Here is a 17,931-nt window from a genome sequence, read left to right on the forward strand (position 1 = left end):
CAAACCCCCCTTAAATAAACCTAACACTACCCCCCTGAAGATCTCCCTACCTTGAGTCGTGTTCACCCAGCCGGGCCGAAGTCTTCATCCGATGGGGCAGAAGAGGACATCCAGACCGGCAGAAGTCTTCATCCAAGCGGGGCAAGAAGAGGTCTTCCATCCATCATACAAGTACCAAAATACAAACAAACACTAAATTACCAAAAATAATAAAATATTACAATAATTTTAAACTAATTACACCTAATCTAAGCCCCCTACTAGCTATTAATATAGCTTCAATATAACTAATAGTTACATTGTAGCTATTTTAGGATTTATATGTATTTTACAGGCAACTTTGTATTTATTTTAACTAGGTACAATAGTTATTAAATAGTTAATAACTATTTAATAACTACCTAGCTAAAATAAATACAAATTTACCTGTAAAATAAATCATCACCTAAGTTACAATTACACCTAACACTACACTATCATTAAATTAACTAAATAAATGAATCCTATATAAAACTAAAGACTTACCTGTAAAATAAACCCTAATATAGCTGCAATATAACTAATAGTTACATTGTAGCTATTTTAGCATTTATATTTATTGTATAGGCAACTTTGTATTCATTTTAACTAGGTTCAATAGCTATTAAATAGATATTGACTATTTAATAGCTACCTAGTTAAAATAATTACAAAATTACCTGTAAAATAAATCCTAACCTAAGTTACAATTAAACCTAACACTACACTATCATTAAATAAATTAACTACAAGTACCTACAATTAAATACAATTAAAAAAACTAAACTAAAGTACAAACCCCCCCCCACTAAATTACAAAAAATAAAAAAATATTACAAGAATTTTAAACTAATTACACCTAATCTAAGCCCCCTAATAAAATAACAAAGCCCCCCAAAATAAAAAAATGCCCTACCCTATACTAAATTACAAAAGTAATCAGCTCTATTACCTTACCAGCCCTGAACAGGGCCCTTTGCGGGGCATGCCCCAAAGAAAACAGCTCTTTTGCCTGTAAAAAAAAAACACAATCCCCCCCCCACATTACAACCCACCACCCACATACCCCTACTCTAACCCAAACCCCCCTTAAATAAACCTAACACTACCCCCCTGAAGATCTCCCTACCTTGAGTCGTGTTCACCCAGCCGGGCCGAAGTCTTCATCCGATGGGGCAGAAGAGGACATCCAGACCGGCAGAAGTCTTCATCCAAGCGGGGCAAGAAGAGGTCTTCCATCCATCAGAAAAGTACAAAAAAACAAACAAACACTAAATTAGCAAAAATAATAAAATATTACAATAATTTTAAACTAATTACACCTAATCTAAGCCCCCTACTAGCTATTAATATAGCTACAATATAACTAATAGTTACATTGTAGCTATTTTAGGATTTATATTTATTTTACAGGCAACTTTGTATTTATTTTAACTAGGTACAATAGCTATTAAATAGTTAATAACTATTTAATAACTACCTAGCTAAAATAAATACAAATTTACCTGTAAAATAAACCCTAACCTAAGTTACAATTACACCTAACACTACACTGTCATTAAATTAACTAAATAAATTAATCCTATATAAAACTAAATACTTACCTGTAAAATAAACCCTAATATAGCTACAATATAACTAATAGTTACATTGTAGCTATTTTAGCATTTATATTTATTTTACAGGCAACTTTGTATTTATTTTAACTAGGTACAATAGCTATTAAATAGATATTTACTGTTTAATAGCTACCTAGTTAAAATAATTACAAAATTACCTGTAAAATAAATCCTAACCTAAGTTACTATTAAACCTAACACTACACTATCATTAAATAAATTAACTACAAGTACCTACAATTAAATACAATTAAATACAATGAAATAAACTAAACTAAAGTACAAAAAAAACAAACACTAAATTACAAAAAATAAAAAAAATTACAAGAATTTTAAACTAATTACACCTAATCTAAGCCCCCTAATAAAATAACAAAGCCCCCCAAAATAAAAAAATGCCCTACCCTATACTAAATTACAAAAGTAATCAGCTCTATTACCTTACCAGCCCTGAACAGGGCCTTTTGCGGGGCATGCCCCAAAGAAAACAGCTCTTTTGCCTGTAAAAAAACACACAATACCCCCCCCCACATTACAACCCACCACCCACATACCCCTACTCTAACCCAAACCCCCCTTAAATAAACCTAACACTACCCCCCTGAAGATCTCTCTACCGTGTCTTCACCCAGCGGGCCAAAGTCTTCATCCGATCGGGCAGAAGAGGACATCCAGACCGGCAGAAGTCTTCATCCAAGCGGGGCAAGAAGAGGTCTTCCATCCATCATAAGTCTTGATCCAGGCGGCATCTTCTCTGTTCATCCATCGGGAGCGGAGCGGCAGCATCCTGAAGACATCCCACGCAGAGCATCCTCTTCTTTCTTGATCCGACGACTAGGTGACTGTACCTTTAAGTGACGTCATCCAAGATGGCGTCCCTTGAATTCCGATTGGCTGATAGGATTCTATCAGCCAATCGGAATTAAGGTAGGAAAAATCTGATTGGCTGATTCAATCAGCCAATCAGATTCAAGTTCAATCCGATTGGCTGATGGTATCAGCCAATCAGATTGACCTCGCATTCTATTGGCTGTTCCGATCAGCCAATAGAATGCGAGCTCAATCTGATTGGCTGATTCCATCAGCCAATCGGATTGAACTTGAATCTGATTGGCTGATTGAATCAGCCAATCAGATTTTTCCTACCTTAATTCCGATTGGCTGATAGAATCCTATCAGCCAATCGGAATTCAAGGGACGCCATCTTGGATGACGTCACTTAAAGGTACAGTCACCTAGTCGTCGGATCAAGAAAGAAGAGGATGCTCTGCGTGGGATGTCTTCAGGATGCTGCCGCTCCGCTCCCGATGGATGAACAGAGAAGATGCCGCCTGGATCAAGACTTCTGATGGATGGAAGACATCTTCTTGCCCCGCTTGGATGAAGACTTCTGCCGGTCTGGATGTCCTCTTCTGCCCGATCGGATGAAGACTTCGGCCCGCTGGGTGAAGACACGGTAGAGAGATCTTCAGGGGGGTAGTGTTAGGTTTATTTAAGGGGGGTTTGGGTTAGAGTAGGGGTATGTGGGTGGTGGGTTGTAATGTGGGGGGGGGGTATTGTGTTTTTTTTTACAGGCAAAAGAGCTGTTTTCTTTGGGGCATGCCCCGCAAAAGGCCCTGTTCAGGGCTGGTAAGGTAATAGAGCTGATTACTTTTGTAATTTAGTATAGGGTAGGGCATTTTTTTATTTTGGGGGGCTTTGTTATTTTATTAGGGGGCTTAGATTAGGTGTAATTAGTTTAAAATTCTTGTAATTTTTTTTATTTTTTGTAATTTAGTGTTTGTTTTTTTTTGTACTTTAGTTTAGTTTATTTCATTGTATTTAATTGTAGGTACTTGTAGTTAATTTATTTAATGATAGTGTAGTGTTAGGTTTAATAGTAACTTAGGTTAGGATTTATTTTACAGGTAATTTTGTAATTATTTTAACTAGGTAGCTATTAAACAGTAAATATCTATTTAATAGCTATTGTACCTAGTTAAAATAAATACAAAGTTGCCTGTAAAATAAATATAAATGCTAAAATAGCTACAATGTAACTATTAGTTATATTGTAGCTATATTAGAGTTTATTTTACAGGTAAGTATTTAGTTTTATATAGGATTAATTTATTTAGTTAATTTAATGACAGTGTAGTGTTAGGTGTAATTGTAACTTAGGTTAGGGTTTATTTTACAGGTAAATTTGTATTTATTTTAGCTAGGTAGTTATTAAATAGTTATTAACTATTTAATAGCTATTGTACCTAGTTAAAATAAATACAAAGTTGGCTGTAAAATAAATATAAATCCTAAAATAGCTACAATGTAACTATTAGTTATATTGTAGCTATATTAATAGCTAGTAGGGGGCTTAGATTAGGTGTAATTAGTTTAAAATTATTGTAATATTTTATTATTCTTGCTAATTTAGTGTTTGTTTATTTTTTTGTACTTTTCTGATGGATGGAAGACCTCTTCTTGCCCTGCTTGGATGAAGACTTCTGCTGGTCTGGATGTCCTCTTCTGCCCCATCGGATGAAGACTTCGGCCCGGCTGGGTGAACACGACTCAAGGTAGGGAGATCTTCAGGGGGGTAGTGTTAGGTTTATTTAAGGGGGGTTTGGGTTAGAGTAGGGGTATGTGGGTGGTGGGTTGTAATGTGGGGGGGGGTATTGTGTTTTTTTTCACAGACAAAAGAGCTGTTTTCTTTGGGGCATGCCCCGCAAAAGGCCCTGTTCAGGGCTGGTAAGGTAATAGAGCTGATTACTTTTGTAATTTAGTATAGGGTAGGGCATTTTTTTTTATTTTGGGGGGCTTTGTTATTTTATTAGGGGGCTTAGATTAGGTGTAATTAGTTTAAAATTCTTGTAATATTTTTTTATTTTTTGTAATTTAGTGGGGGGGGTTTTGTACTTTAGTTTAGTTTTTTTAATTGTATTTAATTGTAGGTACTTGTAGTTAATTTATTTAATGATAGTGTAGTGTTAGGTTTAATTGTAACTTAGGTTAGGATTTATTTTACAGGTAATTTTGTAATTATTTTAACTAGGTAGCTATTAAATAGTCAATATCTATTTAATAGCTATTGAACCTAGTTAAAATAAATACAAAGTTGCCTGTACAATAAATATAAATGCTAAAATAGCTACAATGTAACTATTAGTTATATTGCAGCTATATTAGGGTTTATTTTACAGGTAAGTCTTTAGTTTTATATAGGATTCATTTATTTAGTTAATTTAATGATAGTGTAGTGTTAGGTGTAATTGTAACTTAGGTGATGATTTATTTTACAGGTAAATTTGTATTTATTTTAGCTAGGTAGTTATTAAATAGTTATTAACTATTTAATAACTATTGTACCTAGTTAAAATAAATACAAAGTTGCCTGTAAAATAAATATAAATCCTAAAATAGCTACAATGTAACTATTAGTTATATTGAAGCTATATTAATAGCTAGTAGGGGGCTTAGATTAGGTGTAATTAGTTTAAAATTATTGTAATATTTTATTATTTTTGGTAATTTAGTGTTTGTTTGTATTTTGGTACTTGTATGATGGATGGAAGACCTCTTCTTGCCCCGCTTGGATGAAGACTTCTGCCGGTCTGGATGTCCTCTTCTGCCCCATCGGATGAAGACTTCGGCCCGGCTGGGTGAACACGACTCAAGGTAGGGAGATCTTTAGGGGGGTAGTGTTAGGTTTATTTAAGGGGGGTTTGGGTTAGAGTAGGGGTATGTGGGTGGTGGGTTGTAATGTGGGGGGGGGGAGATTGTGTTTTTTTTTTACAGGCAAAAGAGCTGTTTTCTTTGGGGCATGCCCCGCAAAGGGCCCTGTTCAGGGCTGGTAAGGTAATAGAGCTGTTAACTTTTGTAATTTAGTATAGGGTAGGGCATTTTTTTTATTTTGGGGGGCTTTGTTATTTTATTAGGGGGCTTAGATTAGGTGTAATTAGTTTAAAATTCTTGTAATATTTTTTTATTTTTTGTAATTTAGTGTTTGTTTTTTTTTGTAATTTAATGGGGGTTTTTTGTACTTTAGTTTATTTAATTGTAGATAATTGTAGGTACTTGTAGTTAATTTATTTAATGACAGTGTAGTGTTAGGTTTAATTGTAACTTAGGTTAGGATTTATTTTACAGGTAATTTTGTAATTATTTTAACTAGGTAGCTATTAATTAGTCAATAACTATTTAATAGCTTTTGTACCTAGTTAAAATAAATACAAAGTTGCCTGTAAAATAAATATAAATGCTAAAATAGCTACAATGTAACTATTAGTTATATTGCAGCTATATTAGGGTTTATTTTACAGGTAAGTATTTTGTTTTAAATATGATTCATTTATTTAGTTAATTTAATGATAGTGTAGTGTTAGGTGTAATTGTAACTTAGGTTAGGATTTATTTTACAGGTAAATTTGTAATTATTTTAACTAGGTAGCTATTAAACAGTAAATATCTATTTAATAGCTATTGTACCTAGTTAAAATAAATACAAAGTTGCCTGTACAATAAAAATAAATCCTAAAATAGCTACAATGTAACTATTAGTTATATTGTAGCTATATTAGGGTTTATTTTACAGGTAAGTCTTTAGTTTTAAATAGGATTCATTTATTTAACTATAGTAAACTTATTTCGTTTTATTTAAATTATATTTAAGTTAGGGGGTGTTAGTGTTAGGGTTAGACTTAGGTTTAGGGGTTAATAACCTTATTATAGTAGCGGCGACGTTGGGGGCGGGAGATTAGGGGTTAATAATTGTAGGTAGGTGGCGGCGATGTTAGGGAGGGCAGATTAGGGGTTAATAAAATGTATTATAGTGTTTGCGAGGCGGGAGTGCGGCGGTTTAGGGGTTAATACATTTATTATAGTGGCGGCGATTTGCGGTCGGCAGATTAGGGGTTAATACTTGTAGTTAGATTGCGGCGACGTTGGGGGGGGCAGATTAGGGGTTAATAACTATAATGTAGGGGTCGGCGGTGTTAGGGACAGCAGATTAGGGGTTAATAGCTATAATGTAGGCGGCGGCGATATCGGGTTGGCAGATTAGGGGTTAATACTTTTAGTTAGATTGCGGCGACGTTGGGGGAGGCAGATTAGGGGTTAATAACTATAATGTAGGGGTCGGCGGTGTTAGGGACAGCAGATTAGGGGTTAATAGCTATAATGTAGGCGGCGGCGATATCGTGTCGGCAGATTAGGGGTTAATACTTGTAGTTAGATTGCGGCGACGTTGGGGGAGGCAGATTAGGGGTTAATAACTATAATGTAGGGGTCGGCGGTGTTAGGGACAGCAGATTAGGGGTTAATAGCTATAATGTAGGCGGCGGCGATATCGGGTCGGCAGATTAGGGGTTAATACTTGTAGTTAGATTGCGGCGACGTTGGGGGGGCAGATTAGGGGTTAATAACTATAATGTAGGGGTCGGCGGTGTTAGGGACAGCAGATTAGGGGTTAATAGCTATAATGTAGGTGGCGGCGATATCGGGTCGGCAGATTAGGGGTTAATACTTGTAGTTAGATTGCGGCGACGTTGGGGGGGGGCAGATTAGGGGTTAATAACTATAATGTAGGGGTCGGCGGTGTTAGGGACAGCAGATTAGGGGTTAATAGCTATAATGTAGGTTGCGGCGATATCCGATCGGCAGATTAGGGGTTAAATAATGTTATTATAGGGTTTGCGATGTGGGGGGGCCTCGGTTTAGTGATTCATAGGTAGTTTATGGGTGTTAGTGACTTAGTGTACTAAATGGGTGTTAGTGTACTAAAAACATACCGAATTTCGGAACGGAATAGAACCGAATTCAGCCGAATCAGAATAAATCCGAAACGAATTTATTCGGATCCGAATAAATCCGAAACGAATTTATTCAAATTTTGCCGAATCCGATTCGATCCGAAACGAAATTTGAAAAGTCCGAATCGATCCGAACCGAAAACGAACCGAATTTTTTAGCCGTGCACATGTCTACTCTTTATAGCAGTTTGGGACTTTGCAGCACTTCGTAATTTTTTTATTTTGTTACACTACCACCATTCTCCTGAACACATCACCTCCTATTGGGATTTAACTATGTTTTTGGATCATATTTATTGAACACACCAAATTTGGAATACACGTGTTTTTTCTTGTTTTCTCTTATTTTTTCATAATTTTTTCATAATTTTTCAGATTTTCACTATATTTTTTATTGATGTTTCATTGGTTTCTCACACACATAACAGGATTTTAGACACCATTTTGGATTGACTTTAGACATTTTTTGAACTTCCATACTTTATATATTTTTGTATTTCTGGACTTATTTTTATATATTTCGGATATTTATATATTTCGGATATATTTGGGACTGTCTGGCACTCAAATTTTGAATGTACATTATCTGACCATTGTTTTTGTATTTACCATTGTTTTTATTGATTGTTTATCTACTGTTTTAACTTTTTAAATTGATCATGGATCCATGAAGTTTAGATTATACTATCAACTCCATTGCCTTTTAATCACTGTCTAATCACGGCTTTTATCTACATGTAGTACGTAAATAAAGTTGCTTTTATTTATATATTTATATACACTATTACCTAGCCCCTTAGGGTAGGCGCCTGGGCATCCTTTTCTTTACAGTTAAACATTCTAGAAAGACTAAAATAGCCACCTATCAAGTTTAGAAAATACCCATCTAATATTAGACAATTAGACAATCTCCCAGATTATATGTATTCAGATTTAATATTATACAAGTTGTATTATTAATGAATTTCAAAGTTACAATACAACATATATTTTCTGTTTAGCTAGCAATACAGACATGTATCTGAGGTTCAGGGGGCAATTAACAGGTCTGTGCTAATTACCATTTCCCTGGTATTTGAGCATCTTTCCACTGCTGATTACAGACTCAGCATCCCCCTCACCACAGGTAGCATCCTGATCTAAGTACCATGTTTATCTTTGTTTGAAAAGATCTAATCTCATTAAGTGGTGAGGTAAAGAATGTTTTGAAGAGAGCAAATGTTCTTTGGGTCATCTTGTCTGCATTGAGCTTTGAGATGTGTATTCAAATTACATGGGTTTTAAGTCAATTCCTGACATCAGAATTGTAACCTTATAGTAATACCTAATAAAAATATGGCTTCATATATAAACAATTTTTTTTTGTCTTATTATATATATATATATATATATATATATGTCATTCACCTGTACCCTGACATAATTCCCCCTTCCAATCCAAATAGATGTAGTACACATGTATTTGAAATGGCTTAAAGTCAGTGGTACTTGGTGAGTGTATTGACGGTATCCATCATAGATAGTCTTCTATCCATTATTTTTGAGCCCTTATTCTCATTAGCTAGGCATCTTTAAACTACTGTATGTATTTAGTGCATTTGGGGATATAACATTTCATTCTCCCTCTATGACTTCTAGTTGGGATCTAGGATGGCAACTGATTAATATGGACCCATTTATCCATAAAAGTATAATTTTTAGGTATCCTAATTTTATAGGCGACTCGAGATATTTTGTCAGTAACGACAAAAAGACCCTTCCATGATGGAAGAAATTTCTTCTCCTTAACCTGATCTCTTTCAAAGTTATAAAGATAAACTTTATAATTTATTTTATATTCCTTTTTGGACGTTTTGAGATCATAATAGGTTTTAGGGGCAGTTGCGGCCTTCTCTAAATTCCTTTGAGCAAATGCAAAGGCATATTGCAGGTGCTTTCTCAGGTCCTCCACATATTGATGAGTATTGACAGCATTTAATAAGTTCTGGTCTGATGTATGGTACAGTAGATGCTGAGGTAGAACCATTCTTCTACCAGTCATCAATTCAAAAGGTGACATCTTGGTAGCACTACTTGGAGTTGCTCTTAATGCCATTAGGACTAGAGGTAGTTTTACATCCCAGTCTTTACCCGTTTCACTCACAAACTTTTTGAGGACTGGTTGTAACGCTCTACACCACCACTTGAGGCAGCTCTATATGCAATATGGAGCTTTCTTTTGACCCCTAGTATTTTCCACATTTTGGTCATCACTTCGCTAGTGAATTGAGTCCCCTGAACGGATTTGATTCTTTGGGGCAAACCAAATCTGGAAAACACGTTGTTGATGAGCAATGCTGCGCATGTTTCAGCACTATTGTTAGGTGCACTGATGCACTCTACCCATTTAGTGAACAGGCATGTCACTGTTAACATGTATTTGTAACCTCTTGATGACCTAGTTATTGGAACAATAAAATCAATTTGTATATCTGACCATGGCATTACCATCCCCCTTTTCTGCAATGGCACTCTATGCGTTGGCGCAGTGGGTTGGAACTGTGGACAGATTTAACAACCTTGACAGTAAGTTTGAACATCTTTCAACATGTGTGGCCAGAAGGCGTAGTCACGCAATATTTAATACGTTAATTTGGCACACAATGGCCAGATGTGGGAGCATCATGGGCATGTTGAAGCATGAGACCTCTGAACTTGGTGGGTACTACCCATTGTTGGATGCCAGTTTTGGAGGTTCTAATTAACAAACCATCCTGTAACTTGAATTGTGATCTGGATTTCATTAGGATTATAATATCTTCCTTGCCAATACAATCATCTTTTGAGATGGGGTTGCTTACAGGATCTTCTATGTGTTTATAGAAGATGCTTACAATGGGGTCTTCTTTTTGACTAGTGATCAGGTCCTTGCTAGGAGAATCCTGACTCCATTGTACCAGGTTAGGCTCACTCTGTTGTTTAGCCTGGTTTCTGGTAATGGCTTCTACCTGAATTGCACCCATTAAGTGGTCGATATTAAGGAGTTCTCCAGTTATGGCTCCTTGTTTGGCTAATGAATCCGCAAGATCATTGCCTTCCTTATCAGGACCTAGAACCCTGGAATGACCCTTGGTCTTCTTCCAGTGTATGGTTAAATCATTGGACACCACTAGCTTATCAATCTCGCAGAACAACTTGCCATGCTTGACTGGTTTGTTGTTACTTTTCTGCATGCCATTTCTTTTCCAAGTTGGCAGGTATTCAACAAAACTGTCACGCACATAATTTGAGTCAGTAATGATCACAAATTCATTAATATTCTGTTCAATAGCCATTTCAATGGTTTTTAGAACAGCAGTTACTTCTGCAACTTGACTGGATCTTGGTCCATTGTTGAAACCTATAGATATATTTGCGAATCCACTTCCCCAAATTATACCAATGCCAGCGACTAGTCTGCCCTCATTAACAATAGTGGCATGGTAAGAATAACCATCAGCATATACCCAAGGTAATGTCTGACAATGGTCCTCATTGTATATCTTATATGGGGAAAGCAATTGTTCCTCCAGGAAATCATCTTCTGATAATTCTTCCCCAGGATCCTTAGCAGTACAGTCGTGGAGCTCAGCAAGTCCCTGTGTGACTGGATTCTTTTTATTCTGCTTATAGCGAATTTCTAAGGGCCAGCCTTGTAAGGAAAGAGTCCACAATGTTATGCGGCTGTTAGACAATTTTCCATCTTTTATTCTCTCACTTTGCAAATATAGCAAAGGCTGGTGGGCCGTTTCTACAATAATTTTGTAGGGCCCATACATTGGATAAGAGGGCTTTTTTTGCATTCGCTAAATTTTATTTCTACTGGGGATAGAGTTTTGCTCGCATAAGCAATGATTTTGCCTAAAAACAGCACTCATGCTTATGTCTGTGTAACCTGTTTCTAAGAAGAAAGGTTTACAACCTTCAGGGTACGCTAAGCAAGGTGCTTGAGTGAGTTTTCTCTTCAGCTCTTTGATGGCTGTCTCTTGAGTCTCACTCCAGTGCCATTTCACATCCTTCTTTAGAAGAAGTAGCAGTGGTTTAGCTAATTCTGCATAATTATCAATGGATTTGCGAGAATAATTCGTCATACCCAGGAATGATCTCAATTCCTTTAAGTTAGTTGGGTTTTTAGAATTTACTATAGCTTCCACCTTTTGCTTCTGAGGATTTAGCCCTTCAGTAGTAACTTCATGTCCTAAGAAGTTTTACACGAGTGTGGCACCATTGAGCTTTTTGCAGGGATAATTTGACACCTGCCCTTTTAAGTTGGCTGAGGACATGTTTAAGCTCTGCAACGTGTTTTCAAACTTCATCAACATAAGATAAGGTCCCCCTTTCCAGTGCATCAGGCATAGCCTTATGCATGAATACAGCAAATTCATGTCCAGAATTTATGTATCAAAATGGGAGTCTCTGGAATGCATATTGGACCTTTTGGAATGAGAATGCCAGCTTATACTGGTCCTCCTCATGTACCTTTATGGTCCAATATCCCTGTGCACAATCAATAGCAGTGAATATTTTGGATCCCTGCATCTGTTCTAGGCACTGGTCAATATATGGCACAGGCCAGCCAGACATGTATACTCGTTTGTTTAGCTGTCTTAAATCAGCACACAAACGCCATTGGCCATTGGGGTTAAGAACACCTAGAATAGAATTGTTATAAGAGCTGTGCACCTGTCTGATAATACCTCTTTCTTCCAGGTTCCTTATGATTTCTGCGAGAGAATCATATGAGGCTAAAGGAAGTCTGTATTGTTTAACAAAGACAGGTGGTGCATTGGGATCTGTTTGGATTCTTGCAATGTGCAAGTCTGTAGTCCCACAGTCATAAGAATCCCTAGCAAAAATATCCTTGTACTCCATCAGCTGTTGGCGTTCATCATCACTGGAACAGCCATTAGCTAAAGATATTTGCTCTTCGACTATTTGCTGAAATCCTGGAAAGATTTCAGGCTGTCCTATTTCATAGTCTTCTTCCAACCTAGAGGTGAGATCCCCTTGATTATGATTTACATTGCCCCCACTCTGGATATTGGAGTATTTTTGCTGTTTGATAAGCTGATCAAACACCAGGGAGGCTTCTTCAATTTTACAAATGCCTTCCTCTGAGCTGAAGGGATAAATAGACTGAATTTTAAACAGTCCCTCTGGCATAGATGTAAAGGTTTGTTCTATTAATTGCTCTTCAGTTAAAAATCCTTCAGGTATTAGCCCAATTACATTATTTTGGAATCCAAAAGTGTAATAACTTGATTCCAGTGCATACCCTATGGTAGTTCCCTTGGATAAGGTTATATCCTGTGGGGTCATGTTATGCACAATAACATGTATTGGAATAGTTCCAATATTTACCATAGGAGTATGGGTCATTGTGATACCCAGTTTTGTATTCTATGGGAGAGGCAAATTAGTGTTTCAGAAGTTTTTAATTTCTGACCTCTCTTTACCTGTAAGGGTAAGAGGAATATATCAGCCCCAGCAGGAATTATAATATAGTTAGACACCTGCATATTCACAGCATATGGCAATTGCTGGTTTGATTTCAGGGCTGCATTTTCATCCTGAAATACTTCAGGGTCCCCCTTTAACCTGCTCCAGAGGCAAGAGTTAATCAAATCTATTTGTATGGCATATCTATGTAAGAGATCATCATTGCCAATGTATATTTGATTATGGGGAGTATTTAAAACTAAAAACAGGTGTTTCGCTGATTTATTACCTATAGAGATAGATAATAAGCACTTAGCTGTGATGTTATAGCTGTCAAACCTGTCATCCCGGCAATGGACACAGTGGTCTTGGGGAGAAAGATATTTAATCACTTTAGGTTCAGCTTATATAGCTAGCTTCCTGTTTTAAGTTCAATTTAACATACTTGGTATCCCATGTACCCCATCTACCCCCCACACCCCTCTCCCTCGACACCGCCGCCATGTAAAAAATAAACTTAAAATGATCCAAGGCAGGCACAAGACAAGATTCCATATCCTCCATATTGCGCAAAGGAGAGGCTGTGAGCCGTTCAGCTACCCCTCCTTTACGCAATATGGATATGTTGAGGTATTGAGCAAATGAGCTGCTAGAGACTGCCACCCAGTGGCACTTAAGGCTTAAAGGGACATGAAACCCAAAAATTTTCTTTCATGATTCAGATAGAGAATACAATTTCAAACAACTTTCCAATTTACTTCTAATATTTAATTTGCTTCTTTCTCTTGTTATCCTTTGCTGAAATGTTTTTCTAGGAAAGTTCATGTGCAGCAGAGAACCTAGGTTCTAGCTGTTGATTGGTGGCTGCATATATAAACTGATTGTCATTGGTTCACCCATGTATTCAGTTAGAAACCAGTAGTGCATGGCTGCTCCTTCGACAAATGATACTAAGAGAATAAAACAGATTACATATTAAAAGTAAATTAGAAAGTTGTTCAAAATTGTATTCTCTATCTGAACCATGAAAGAATTGTTTTGGGTTTCATGTCCCTTTAAGTCTCTTTAGTTTGTGCGGCCCATATGCTCAATACAGAGGCTATGTTTATTAGCAGCCTCGGCAGGAGCACAGCCAATAAGCGCCTCTCTCTTTTACAAATACATAGTCTGGCTCTGGGTGGGGAATAGAGAACAGAGGTGCGGAGAGAGTGAGCAGTCACGTGAGTCATCATGGCCCCAGTCAAGTTAGGCCCGTCGTGAAGTCAAGTGGAAGGAGCCGGAGGTAAGGTAAGTGACATGGCGATTATTTGCAGCATACAGCACACTAGCACAGCCCCTGCAACATGTGGACCGGGTGACTGTGGATTGGTCCCGATGACATATAAATCCCCTCCAGGCTCCAACTCCACCGAGTCCACCCACCCATCAAGTGCCCTGCATAGAAATTTTTATGCAGTGCATCGCAAAGCTCCAGATACTAATATTAATATTATATACCAGACCAGTTCAGAGGGGACAGCATACAGGACAGGGCATTGGGGACTTGGGGGCCACTGACTGGTGGCGTGATGAATGTGGTGAGGCGAGGGAGGGAGGAAAGGGTAACTGTTTAAATTGTAGTTGCCTAACTTAGGAGTGTTTATTTTTTAATTGATGTGCTGATGTTTCATCTAGCGCTGAGGATGTGTATTTACTTAAAAATCAGAAACAAGCATTTTTATGGTCATGTGTAGGGGGGAGCAGTACCACCCTCCTGTAAAATTACTCAGGTTGCTGTGTAGCTCAGCAAACTCTTTGGAAGGGGAAGCTGAAACTCAAACTCCCCCCCCCCCCCAACCAATTCTCCAGGTCAGATGTAAAGGGAGAATAACATGGGAAATGCAGAGGAGGGTGTCCCATTGTATTGCCCCCTTTGTAATCTTTGTATTAGCTTGCTTATGCTTACAAGACCTATTCTGTAACACTGACATATTAATTGGTAGGAAAACAGGCATTAGCACTGCTAATTATGTGCTACAACTAATCATTTTATAAGTGAAATTTACACACACATACATACACATTACACACACAAACACACATGCACAAAAACACACATACATACATAGTCATACACACTGTAGTCCTGAGTGAGTTGTCTGAAATATATTTATTAAAAAATATACGGCTAGATTACGAGTCTTGCGTTAGCCTTAAAAAGCAGCGTTGAGAGGTCCCAACGCTGCTTTTTAATGCCCGCTGGTATTACGAGTCAGGCAGGTACAGGTGTAACACTCACTTTTTTTCCGTGATTTTCGCATACCGCAAATCCCCTTACGTCAATTGTGTATCCTATCTTTTTAATGGGATTTACCTAACGCCGGTATTACGATTGCTTGAAAAAGTGAGCGGTAGACCCTCTCCTGTCCAGACTCCTACCGCATTTAAAAGTCAGTAGTTAAGAGTTTTATGGGCTAACGCCGTAACATAAAACTCTTAACTAAAGTGCTAAAAAGTACACTAACACCCATAAACTACCTATTAGCCCCTAAACCGAGGCCACCCCCCCACATCGGAAACACTTAACTAAAATGTTTAACCCCTAATCTGCCGACCAGACATCGCCGCCACTTTAATAAATATATTAACCCCTAAACCGCCGCACTTCCGCCTCGCAAACATTAGTTACATTTTTATTAACCCCTAATCTGCCGTCCCTAACATCGCCGACACCTACCTATATTTATTAACCCCTAATCTGCCGCCCCCAACGTCGCCGCTACTATATTAAATTTATTAACCCCTAAACCTATGTCTAACCCTAACACCCCTAATCTGCCGTCCCTAACATCGCCGACACCTACCTATATTTATTAACCCCTAATCTGCCGCCCCCAACGTCGCCGCTACTATATTAAATTTATTAACCCCTAAACCTATGTCTAACCCTAACACCCCTAACTTAAATATAATTTAAATAACACAAAATAAACTTACTACTATTAAAGGGACAGTAAACCTTAAAAATAATGTTATATAATTCTGCACATAGTGCAGAATTATATAACATTATTTAGGTGCTATAGCCATAAAAGCATTTTTTTACCGTTTAATTTGCTAAAATACAGCGCTTTTACAGACCCGCTCTGACCGCGCCATAGCACTAAGTGCAGCTCGCTCCTGTCACAGGAGCGAGCTGCACTTAATGTTATGGCGCAATCGGGCCGGGCTGTGACTATACAGCTGGCCCCGATGCGATGACTAAAAATAACAGACCCGCTCAGCAGAGAGCGGGTCTGTAAAAGCGCTGTATTTTAGCAAATTAAACGGTAAAAAAATGCTTTTATGGCTATAGCACCTAAATAATGTTATATAATTCTGCACTATGTGCAGAATTATATAACATTATTTTTAAGGTTTACTGTCCCTTTAAATAAATTAATCCTATTTAAAACTAAATATTTACCGATAAAATAAACCCTAAGCTAGCTACAATATAACTAATAGTTACATTGTATCTAGTTTAGGGTTTATTTTTATTTTACAGGCAACTTTGTATTTATTTTAACTAGGTAGAATAGTTATTAAATAGTTATTAACTATTTAATAACTTCCTAGTTAAAATAAGCACAAATTTACCAGTAAAATAAATCATAACCTAAATTACAATTACACCTAACACTACACTATCATTAAATTAATTACATAAATTACCTACAATTAAATACAATTAAATAAAATAAACTAAAGTACAAAAAAACAAACACTAAATTACAGAAAATAAAAAAAGAATTACAATTTTTTAAGCTAATTACACCTAATCTAATCCCCCTAATAAAATAAAAAGCCCCCCAAAATAATAAAATTCCCTACCCTATACTAAATTACAAATAGCCCTTAAAAGGGCCTTTTGCGGAGCATTGCCCCAAAGTAATCAGCTCTTTTACCTGTAAAAAAAAATACAATACCCCCCAACATTAAAACCCACCACCCACACACCTAACCCTACTCTAAAACCCACCCAATCCCCCCTTAAAAAAACCTAACACTGCCCCCTTGAAGATCACCCTACCTTGAGCCGTCTTCACCCAGCCGTCACAAGTGGACGTCCAGAGGGGCAGAAGTCTTCATCCGATCCGGCCAGAAGAGGACATCCAGACCGGCAGAAGTCTTCATCCAGGCGGCATCTTCTATCTTCTTCCATCCGGAGCGGAGCGGGTCCATCTTGAAGACATCCGATGCGGAGCATCCTCTTCCATCCGACGGCGACGGAAGAATGAAGGTTCCTTTAAGTGACGTCATACAAGATGGACGTCCCTTCAATTCCGATTGGCTGATAGAATCCTATCAGGCAATCGGAATTAAGGTAGGAAAAATCCTATTGGCTGATGCAATCAGTCAATAGGATTGAAGTTCAATCCTATTGGCTGATCCAATCAGCCAATAGGATTAAGCTTGCATTCTATTGGCTGTTCCACTCAGCCAATAGATTGCAAGCTCAATTCTATTGGCTGATTGCATCAGTCAATAGGATTTTTCCTACCTTAATTTTGATTGGCTGATAGGATTCTATCAGCCAATCGGAATTGAAGGGACGTCATCTTGGATCTTCGGATGTCTTAAAGATGGACCCGCTCCGCTCCGGATGGAAGAAGATAGAAGATGCCGCCTGGATGAAGACTTCTGTCGGTCTGGATGTCCTCTTCTGGCCGGATCGGATGAAGACTTCTGTCCCTCTGGACATCCACTTGTGCCCAGCTGGGTGAAGACGGCTCAAGGTAAGGTGATCTTCAAGGGGGTAGTGTTAGGTTTTAAGGGGGAATTGGGTGGGTTTCAGAGTAGGGTTGGGTGTGTGGGTGGTGGATTTTAATGTTGGGGGGTATTGTATTATTTTTTTTTTATTGTCATTTTTTTTTACAGGTAAAAGAGCTGATTACTTTTGGGCAATGCCCTGCAAAAGGCCCTTTTAAGGGCTATTTGTAATTTAGTGTAGGGTAGGGAATTTTATTATTTTGGGGGGCTTTTTTATTTTATTAGGGGGATTAGATTAGGTGTAATTAGTTTAAAAAAAT

The sequence above is a fragment of the Bombina bombina genome, chromosome 2 (assembly GCF_027579735.1).
Source record: "Bombina bombina isolate aBomBom1 chromosome 2, aBomBom1.pri, whole genome shotgun sequence".
Taxonomy (NCBI): Eukaryota; Metazoa; Chordata; class Amphibia; order Anura; family Bombinatoridae; genus Bombina; species Bombina bombina.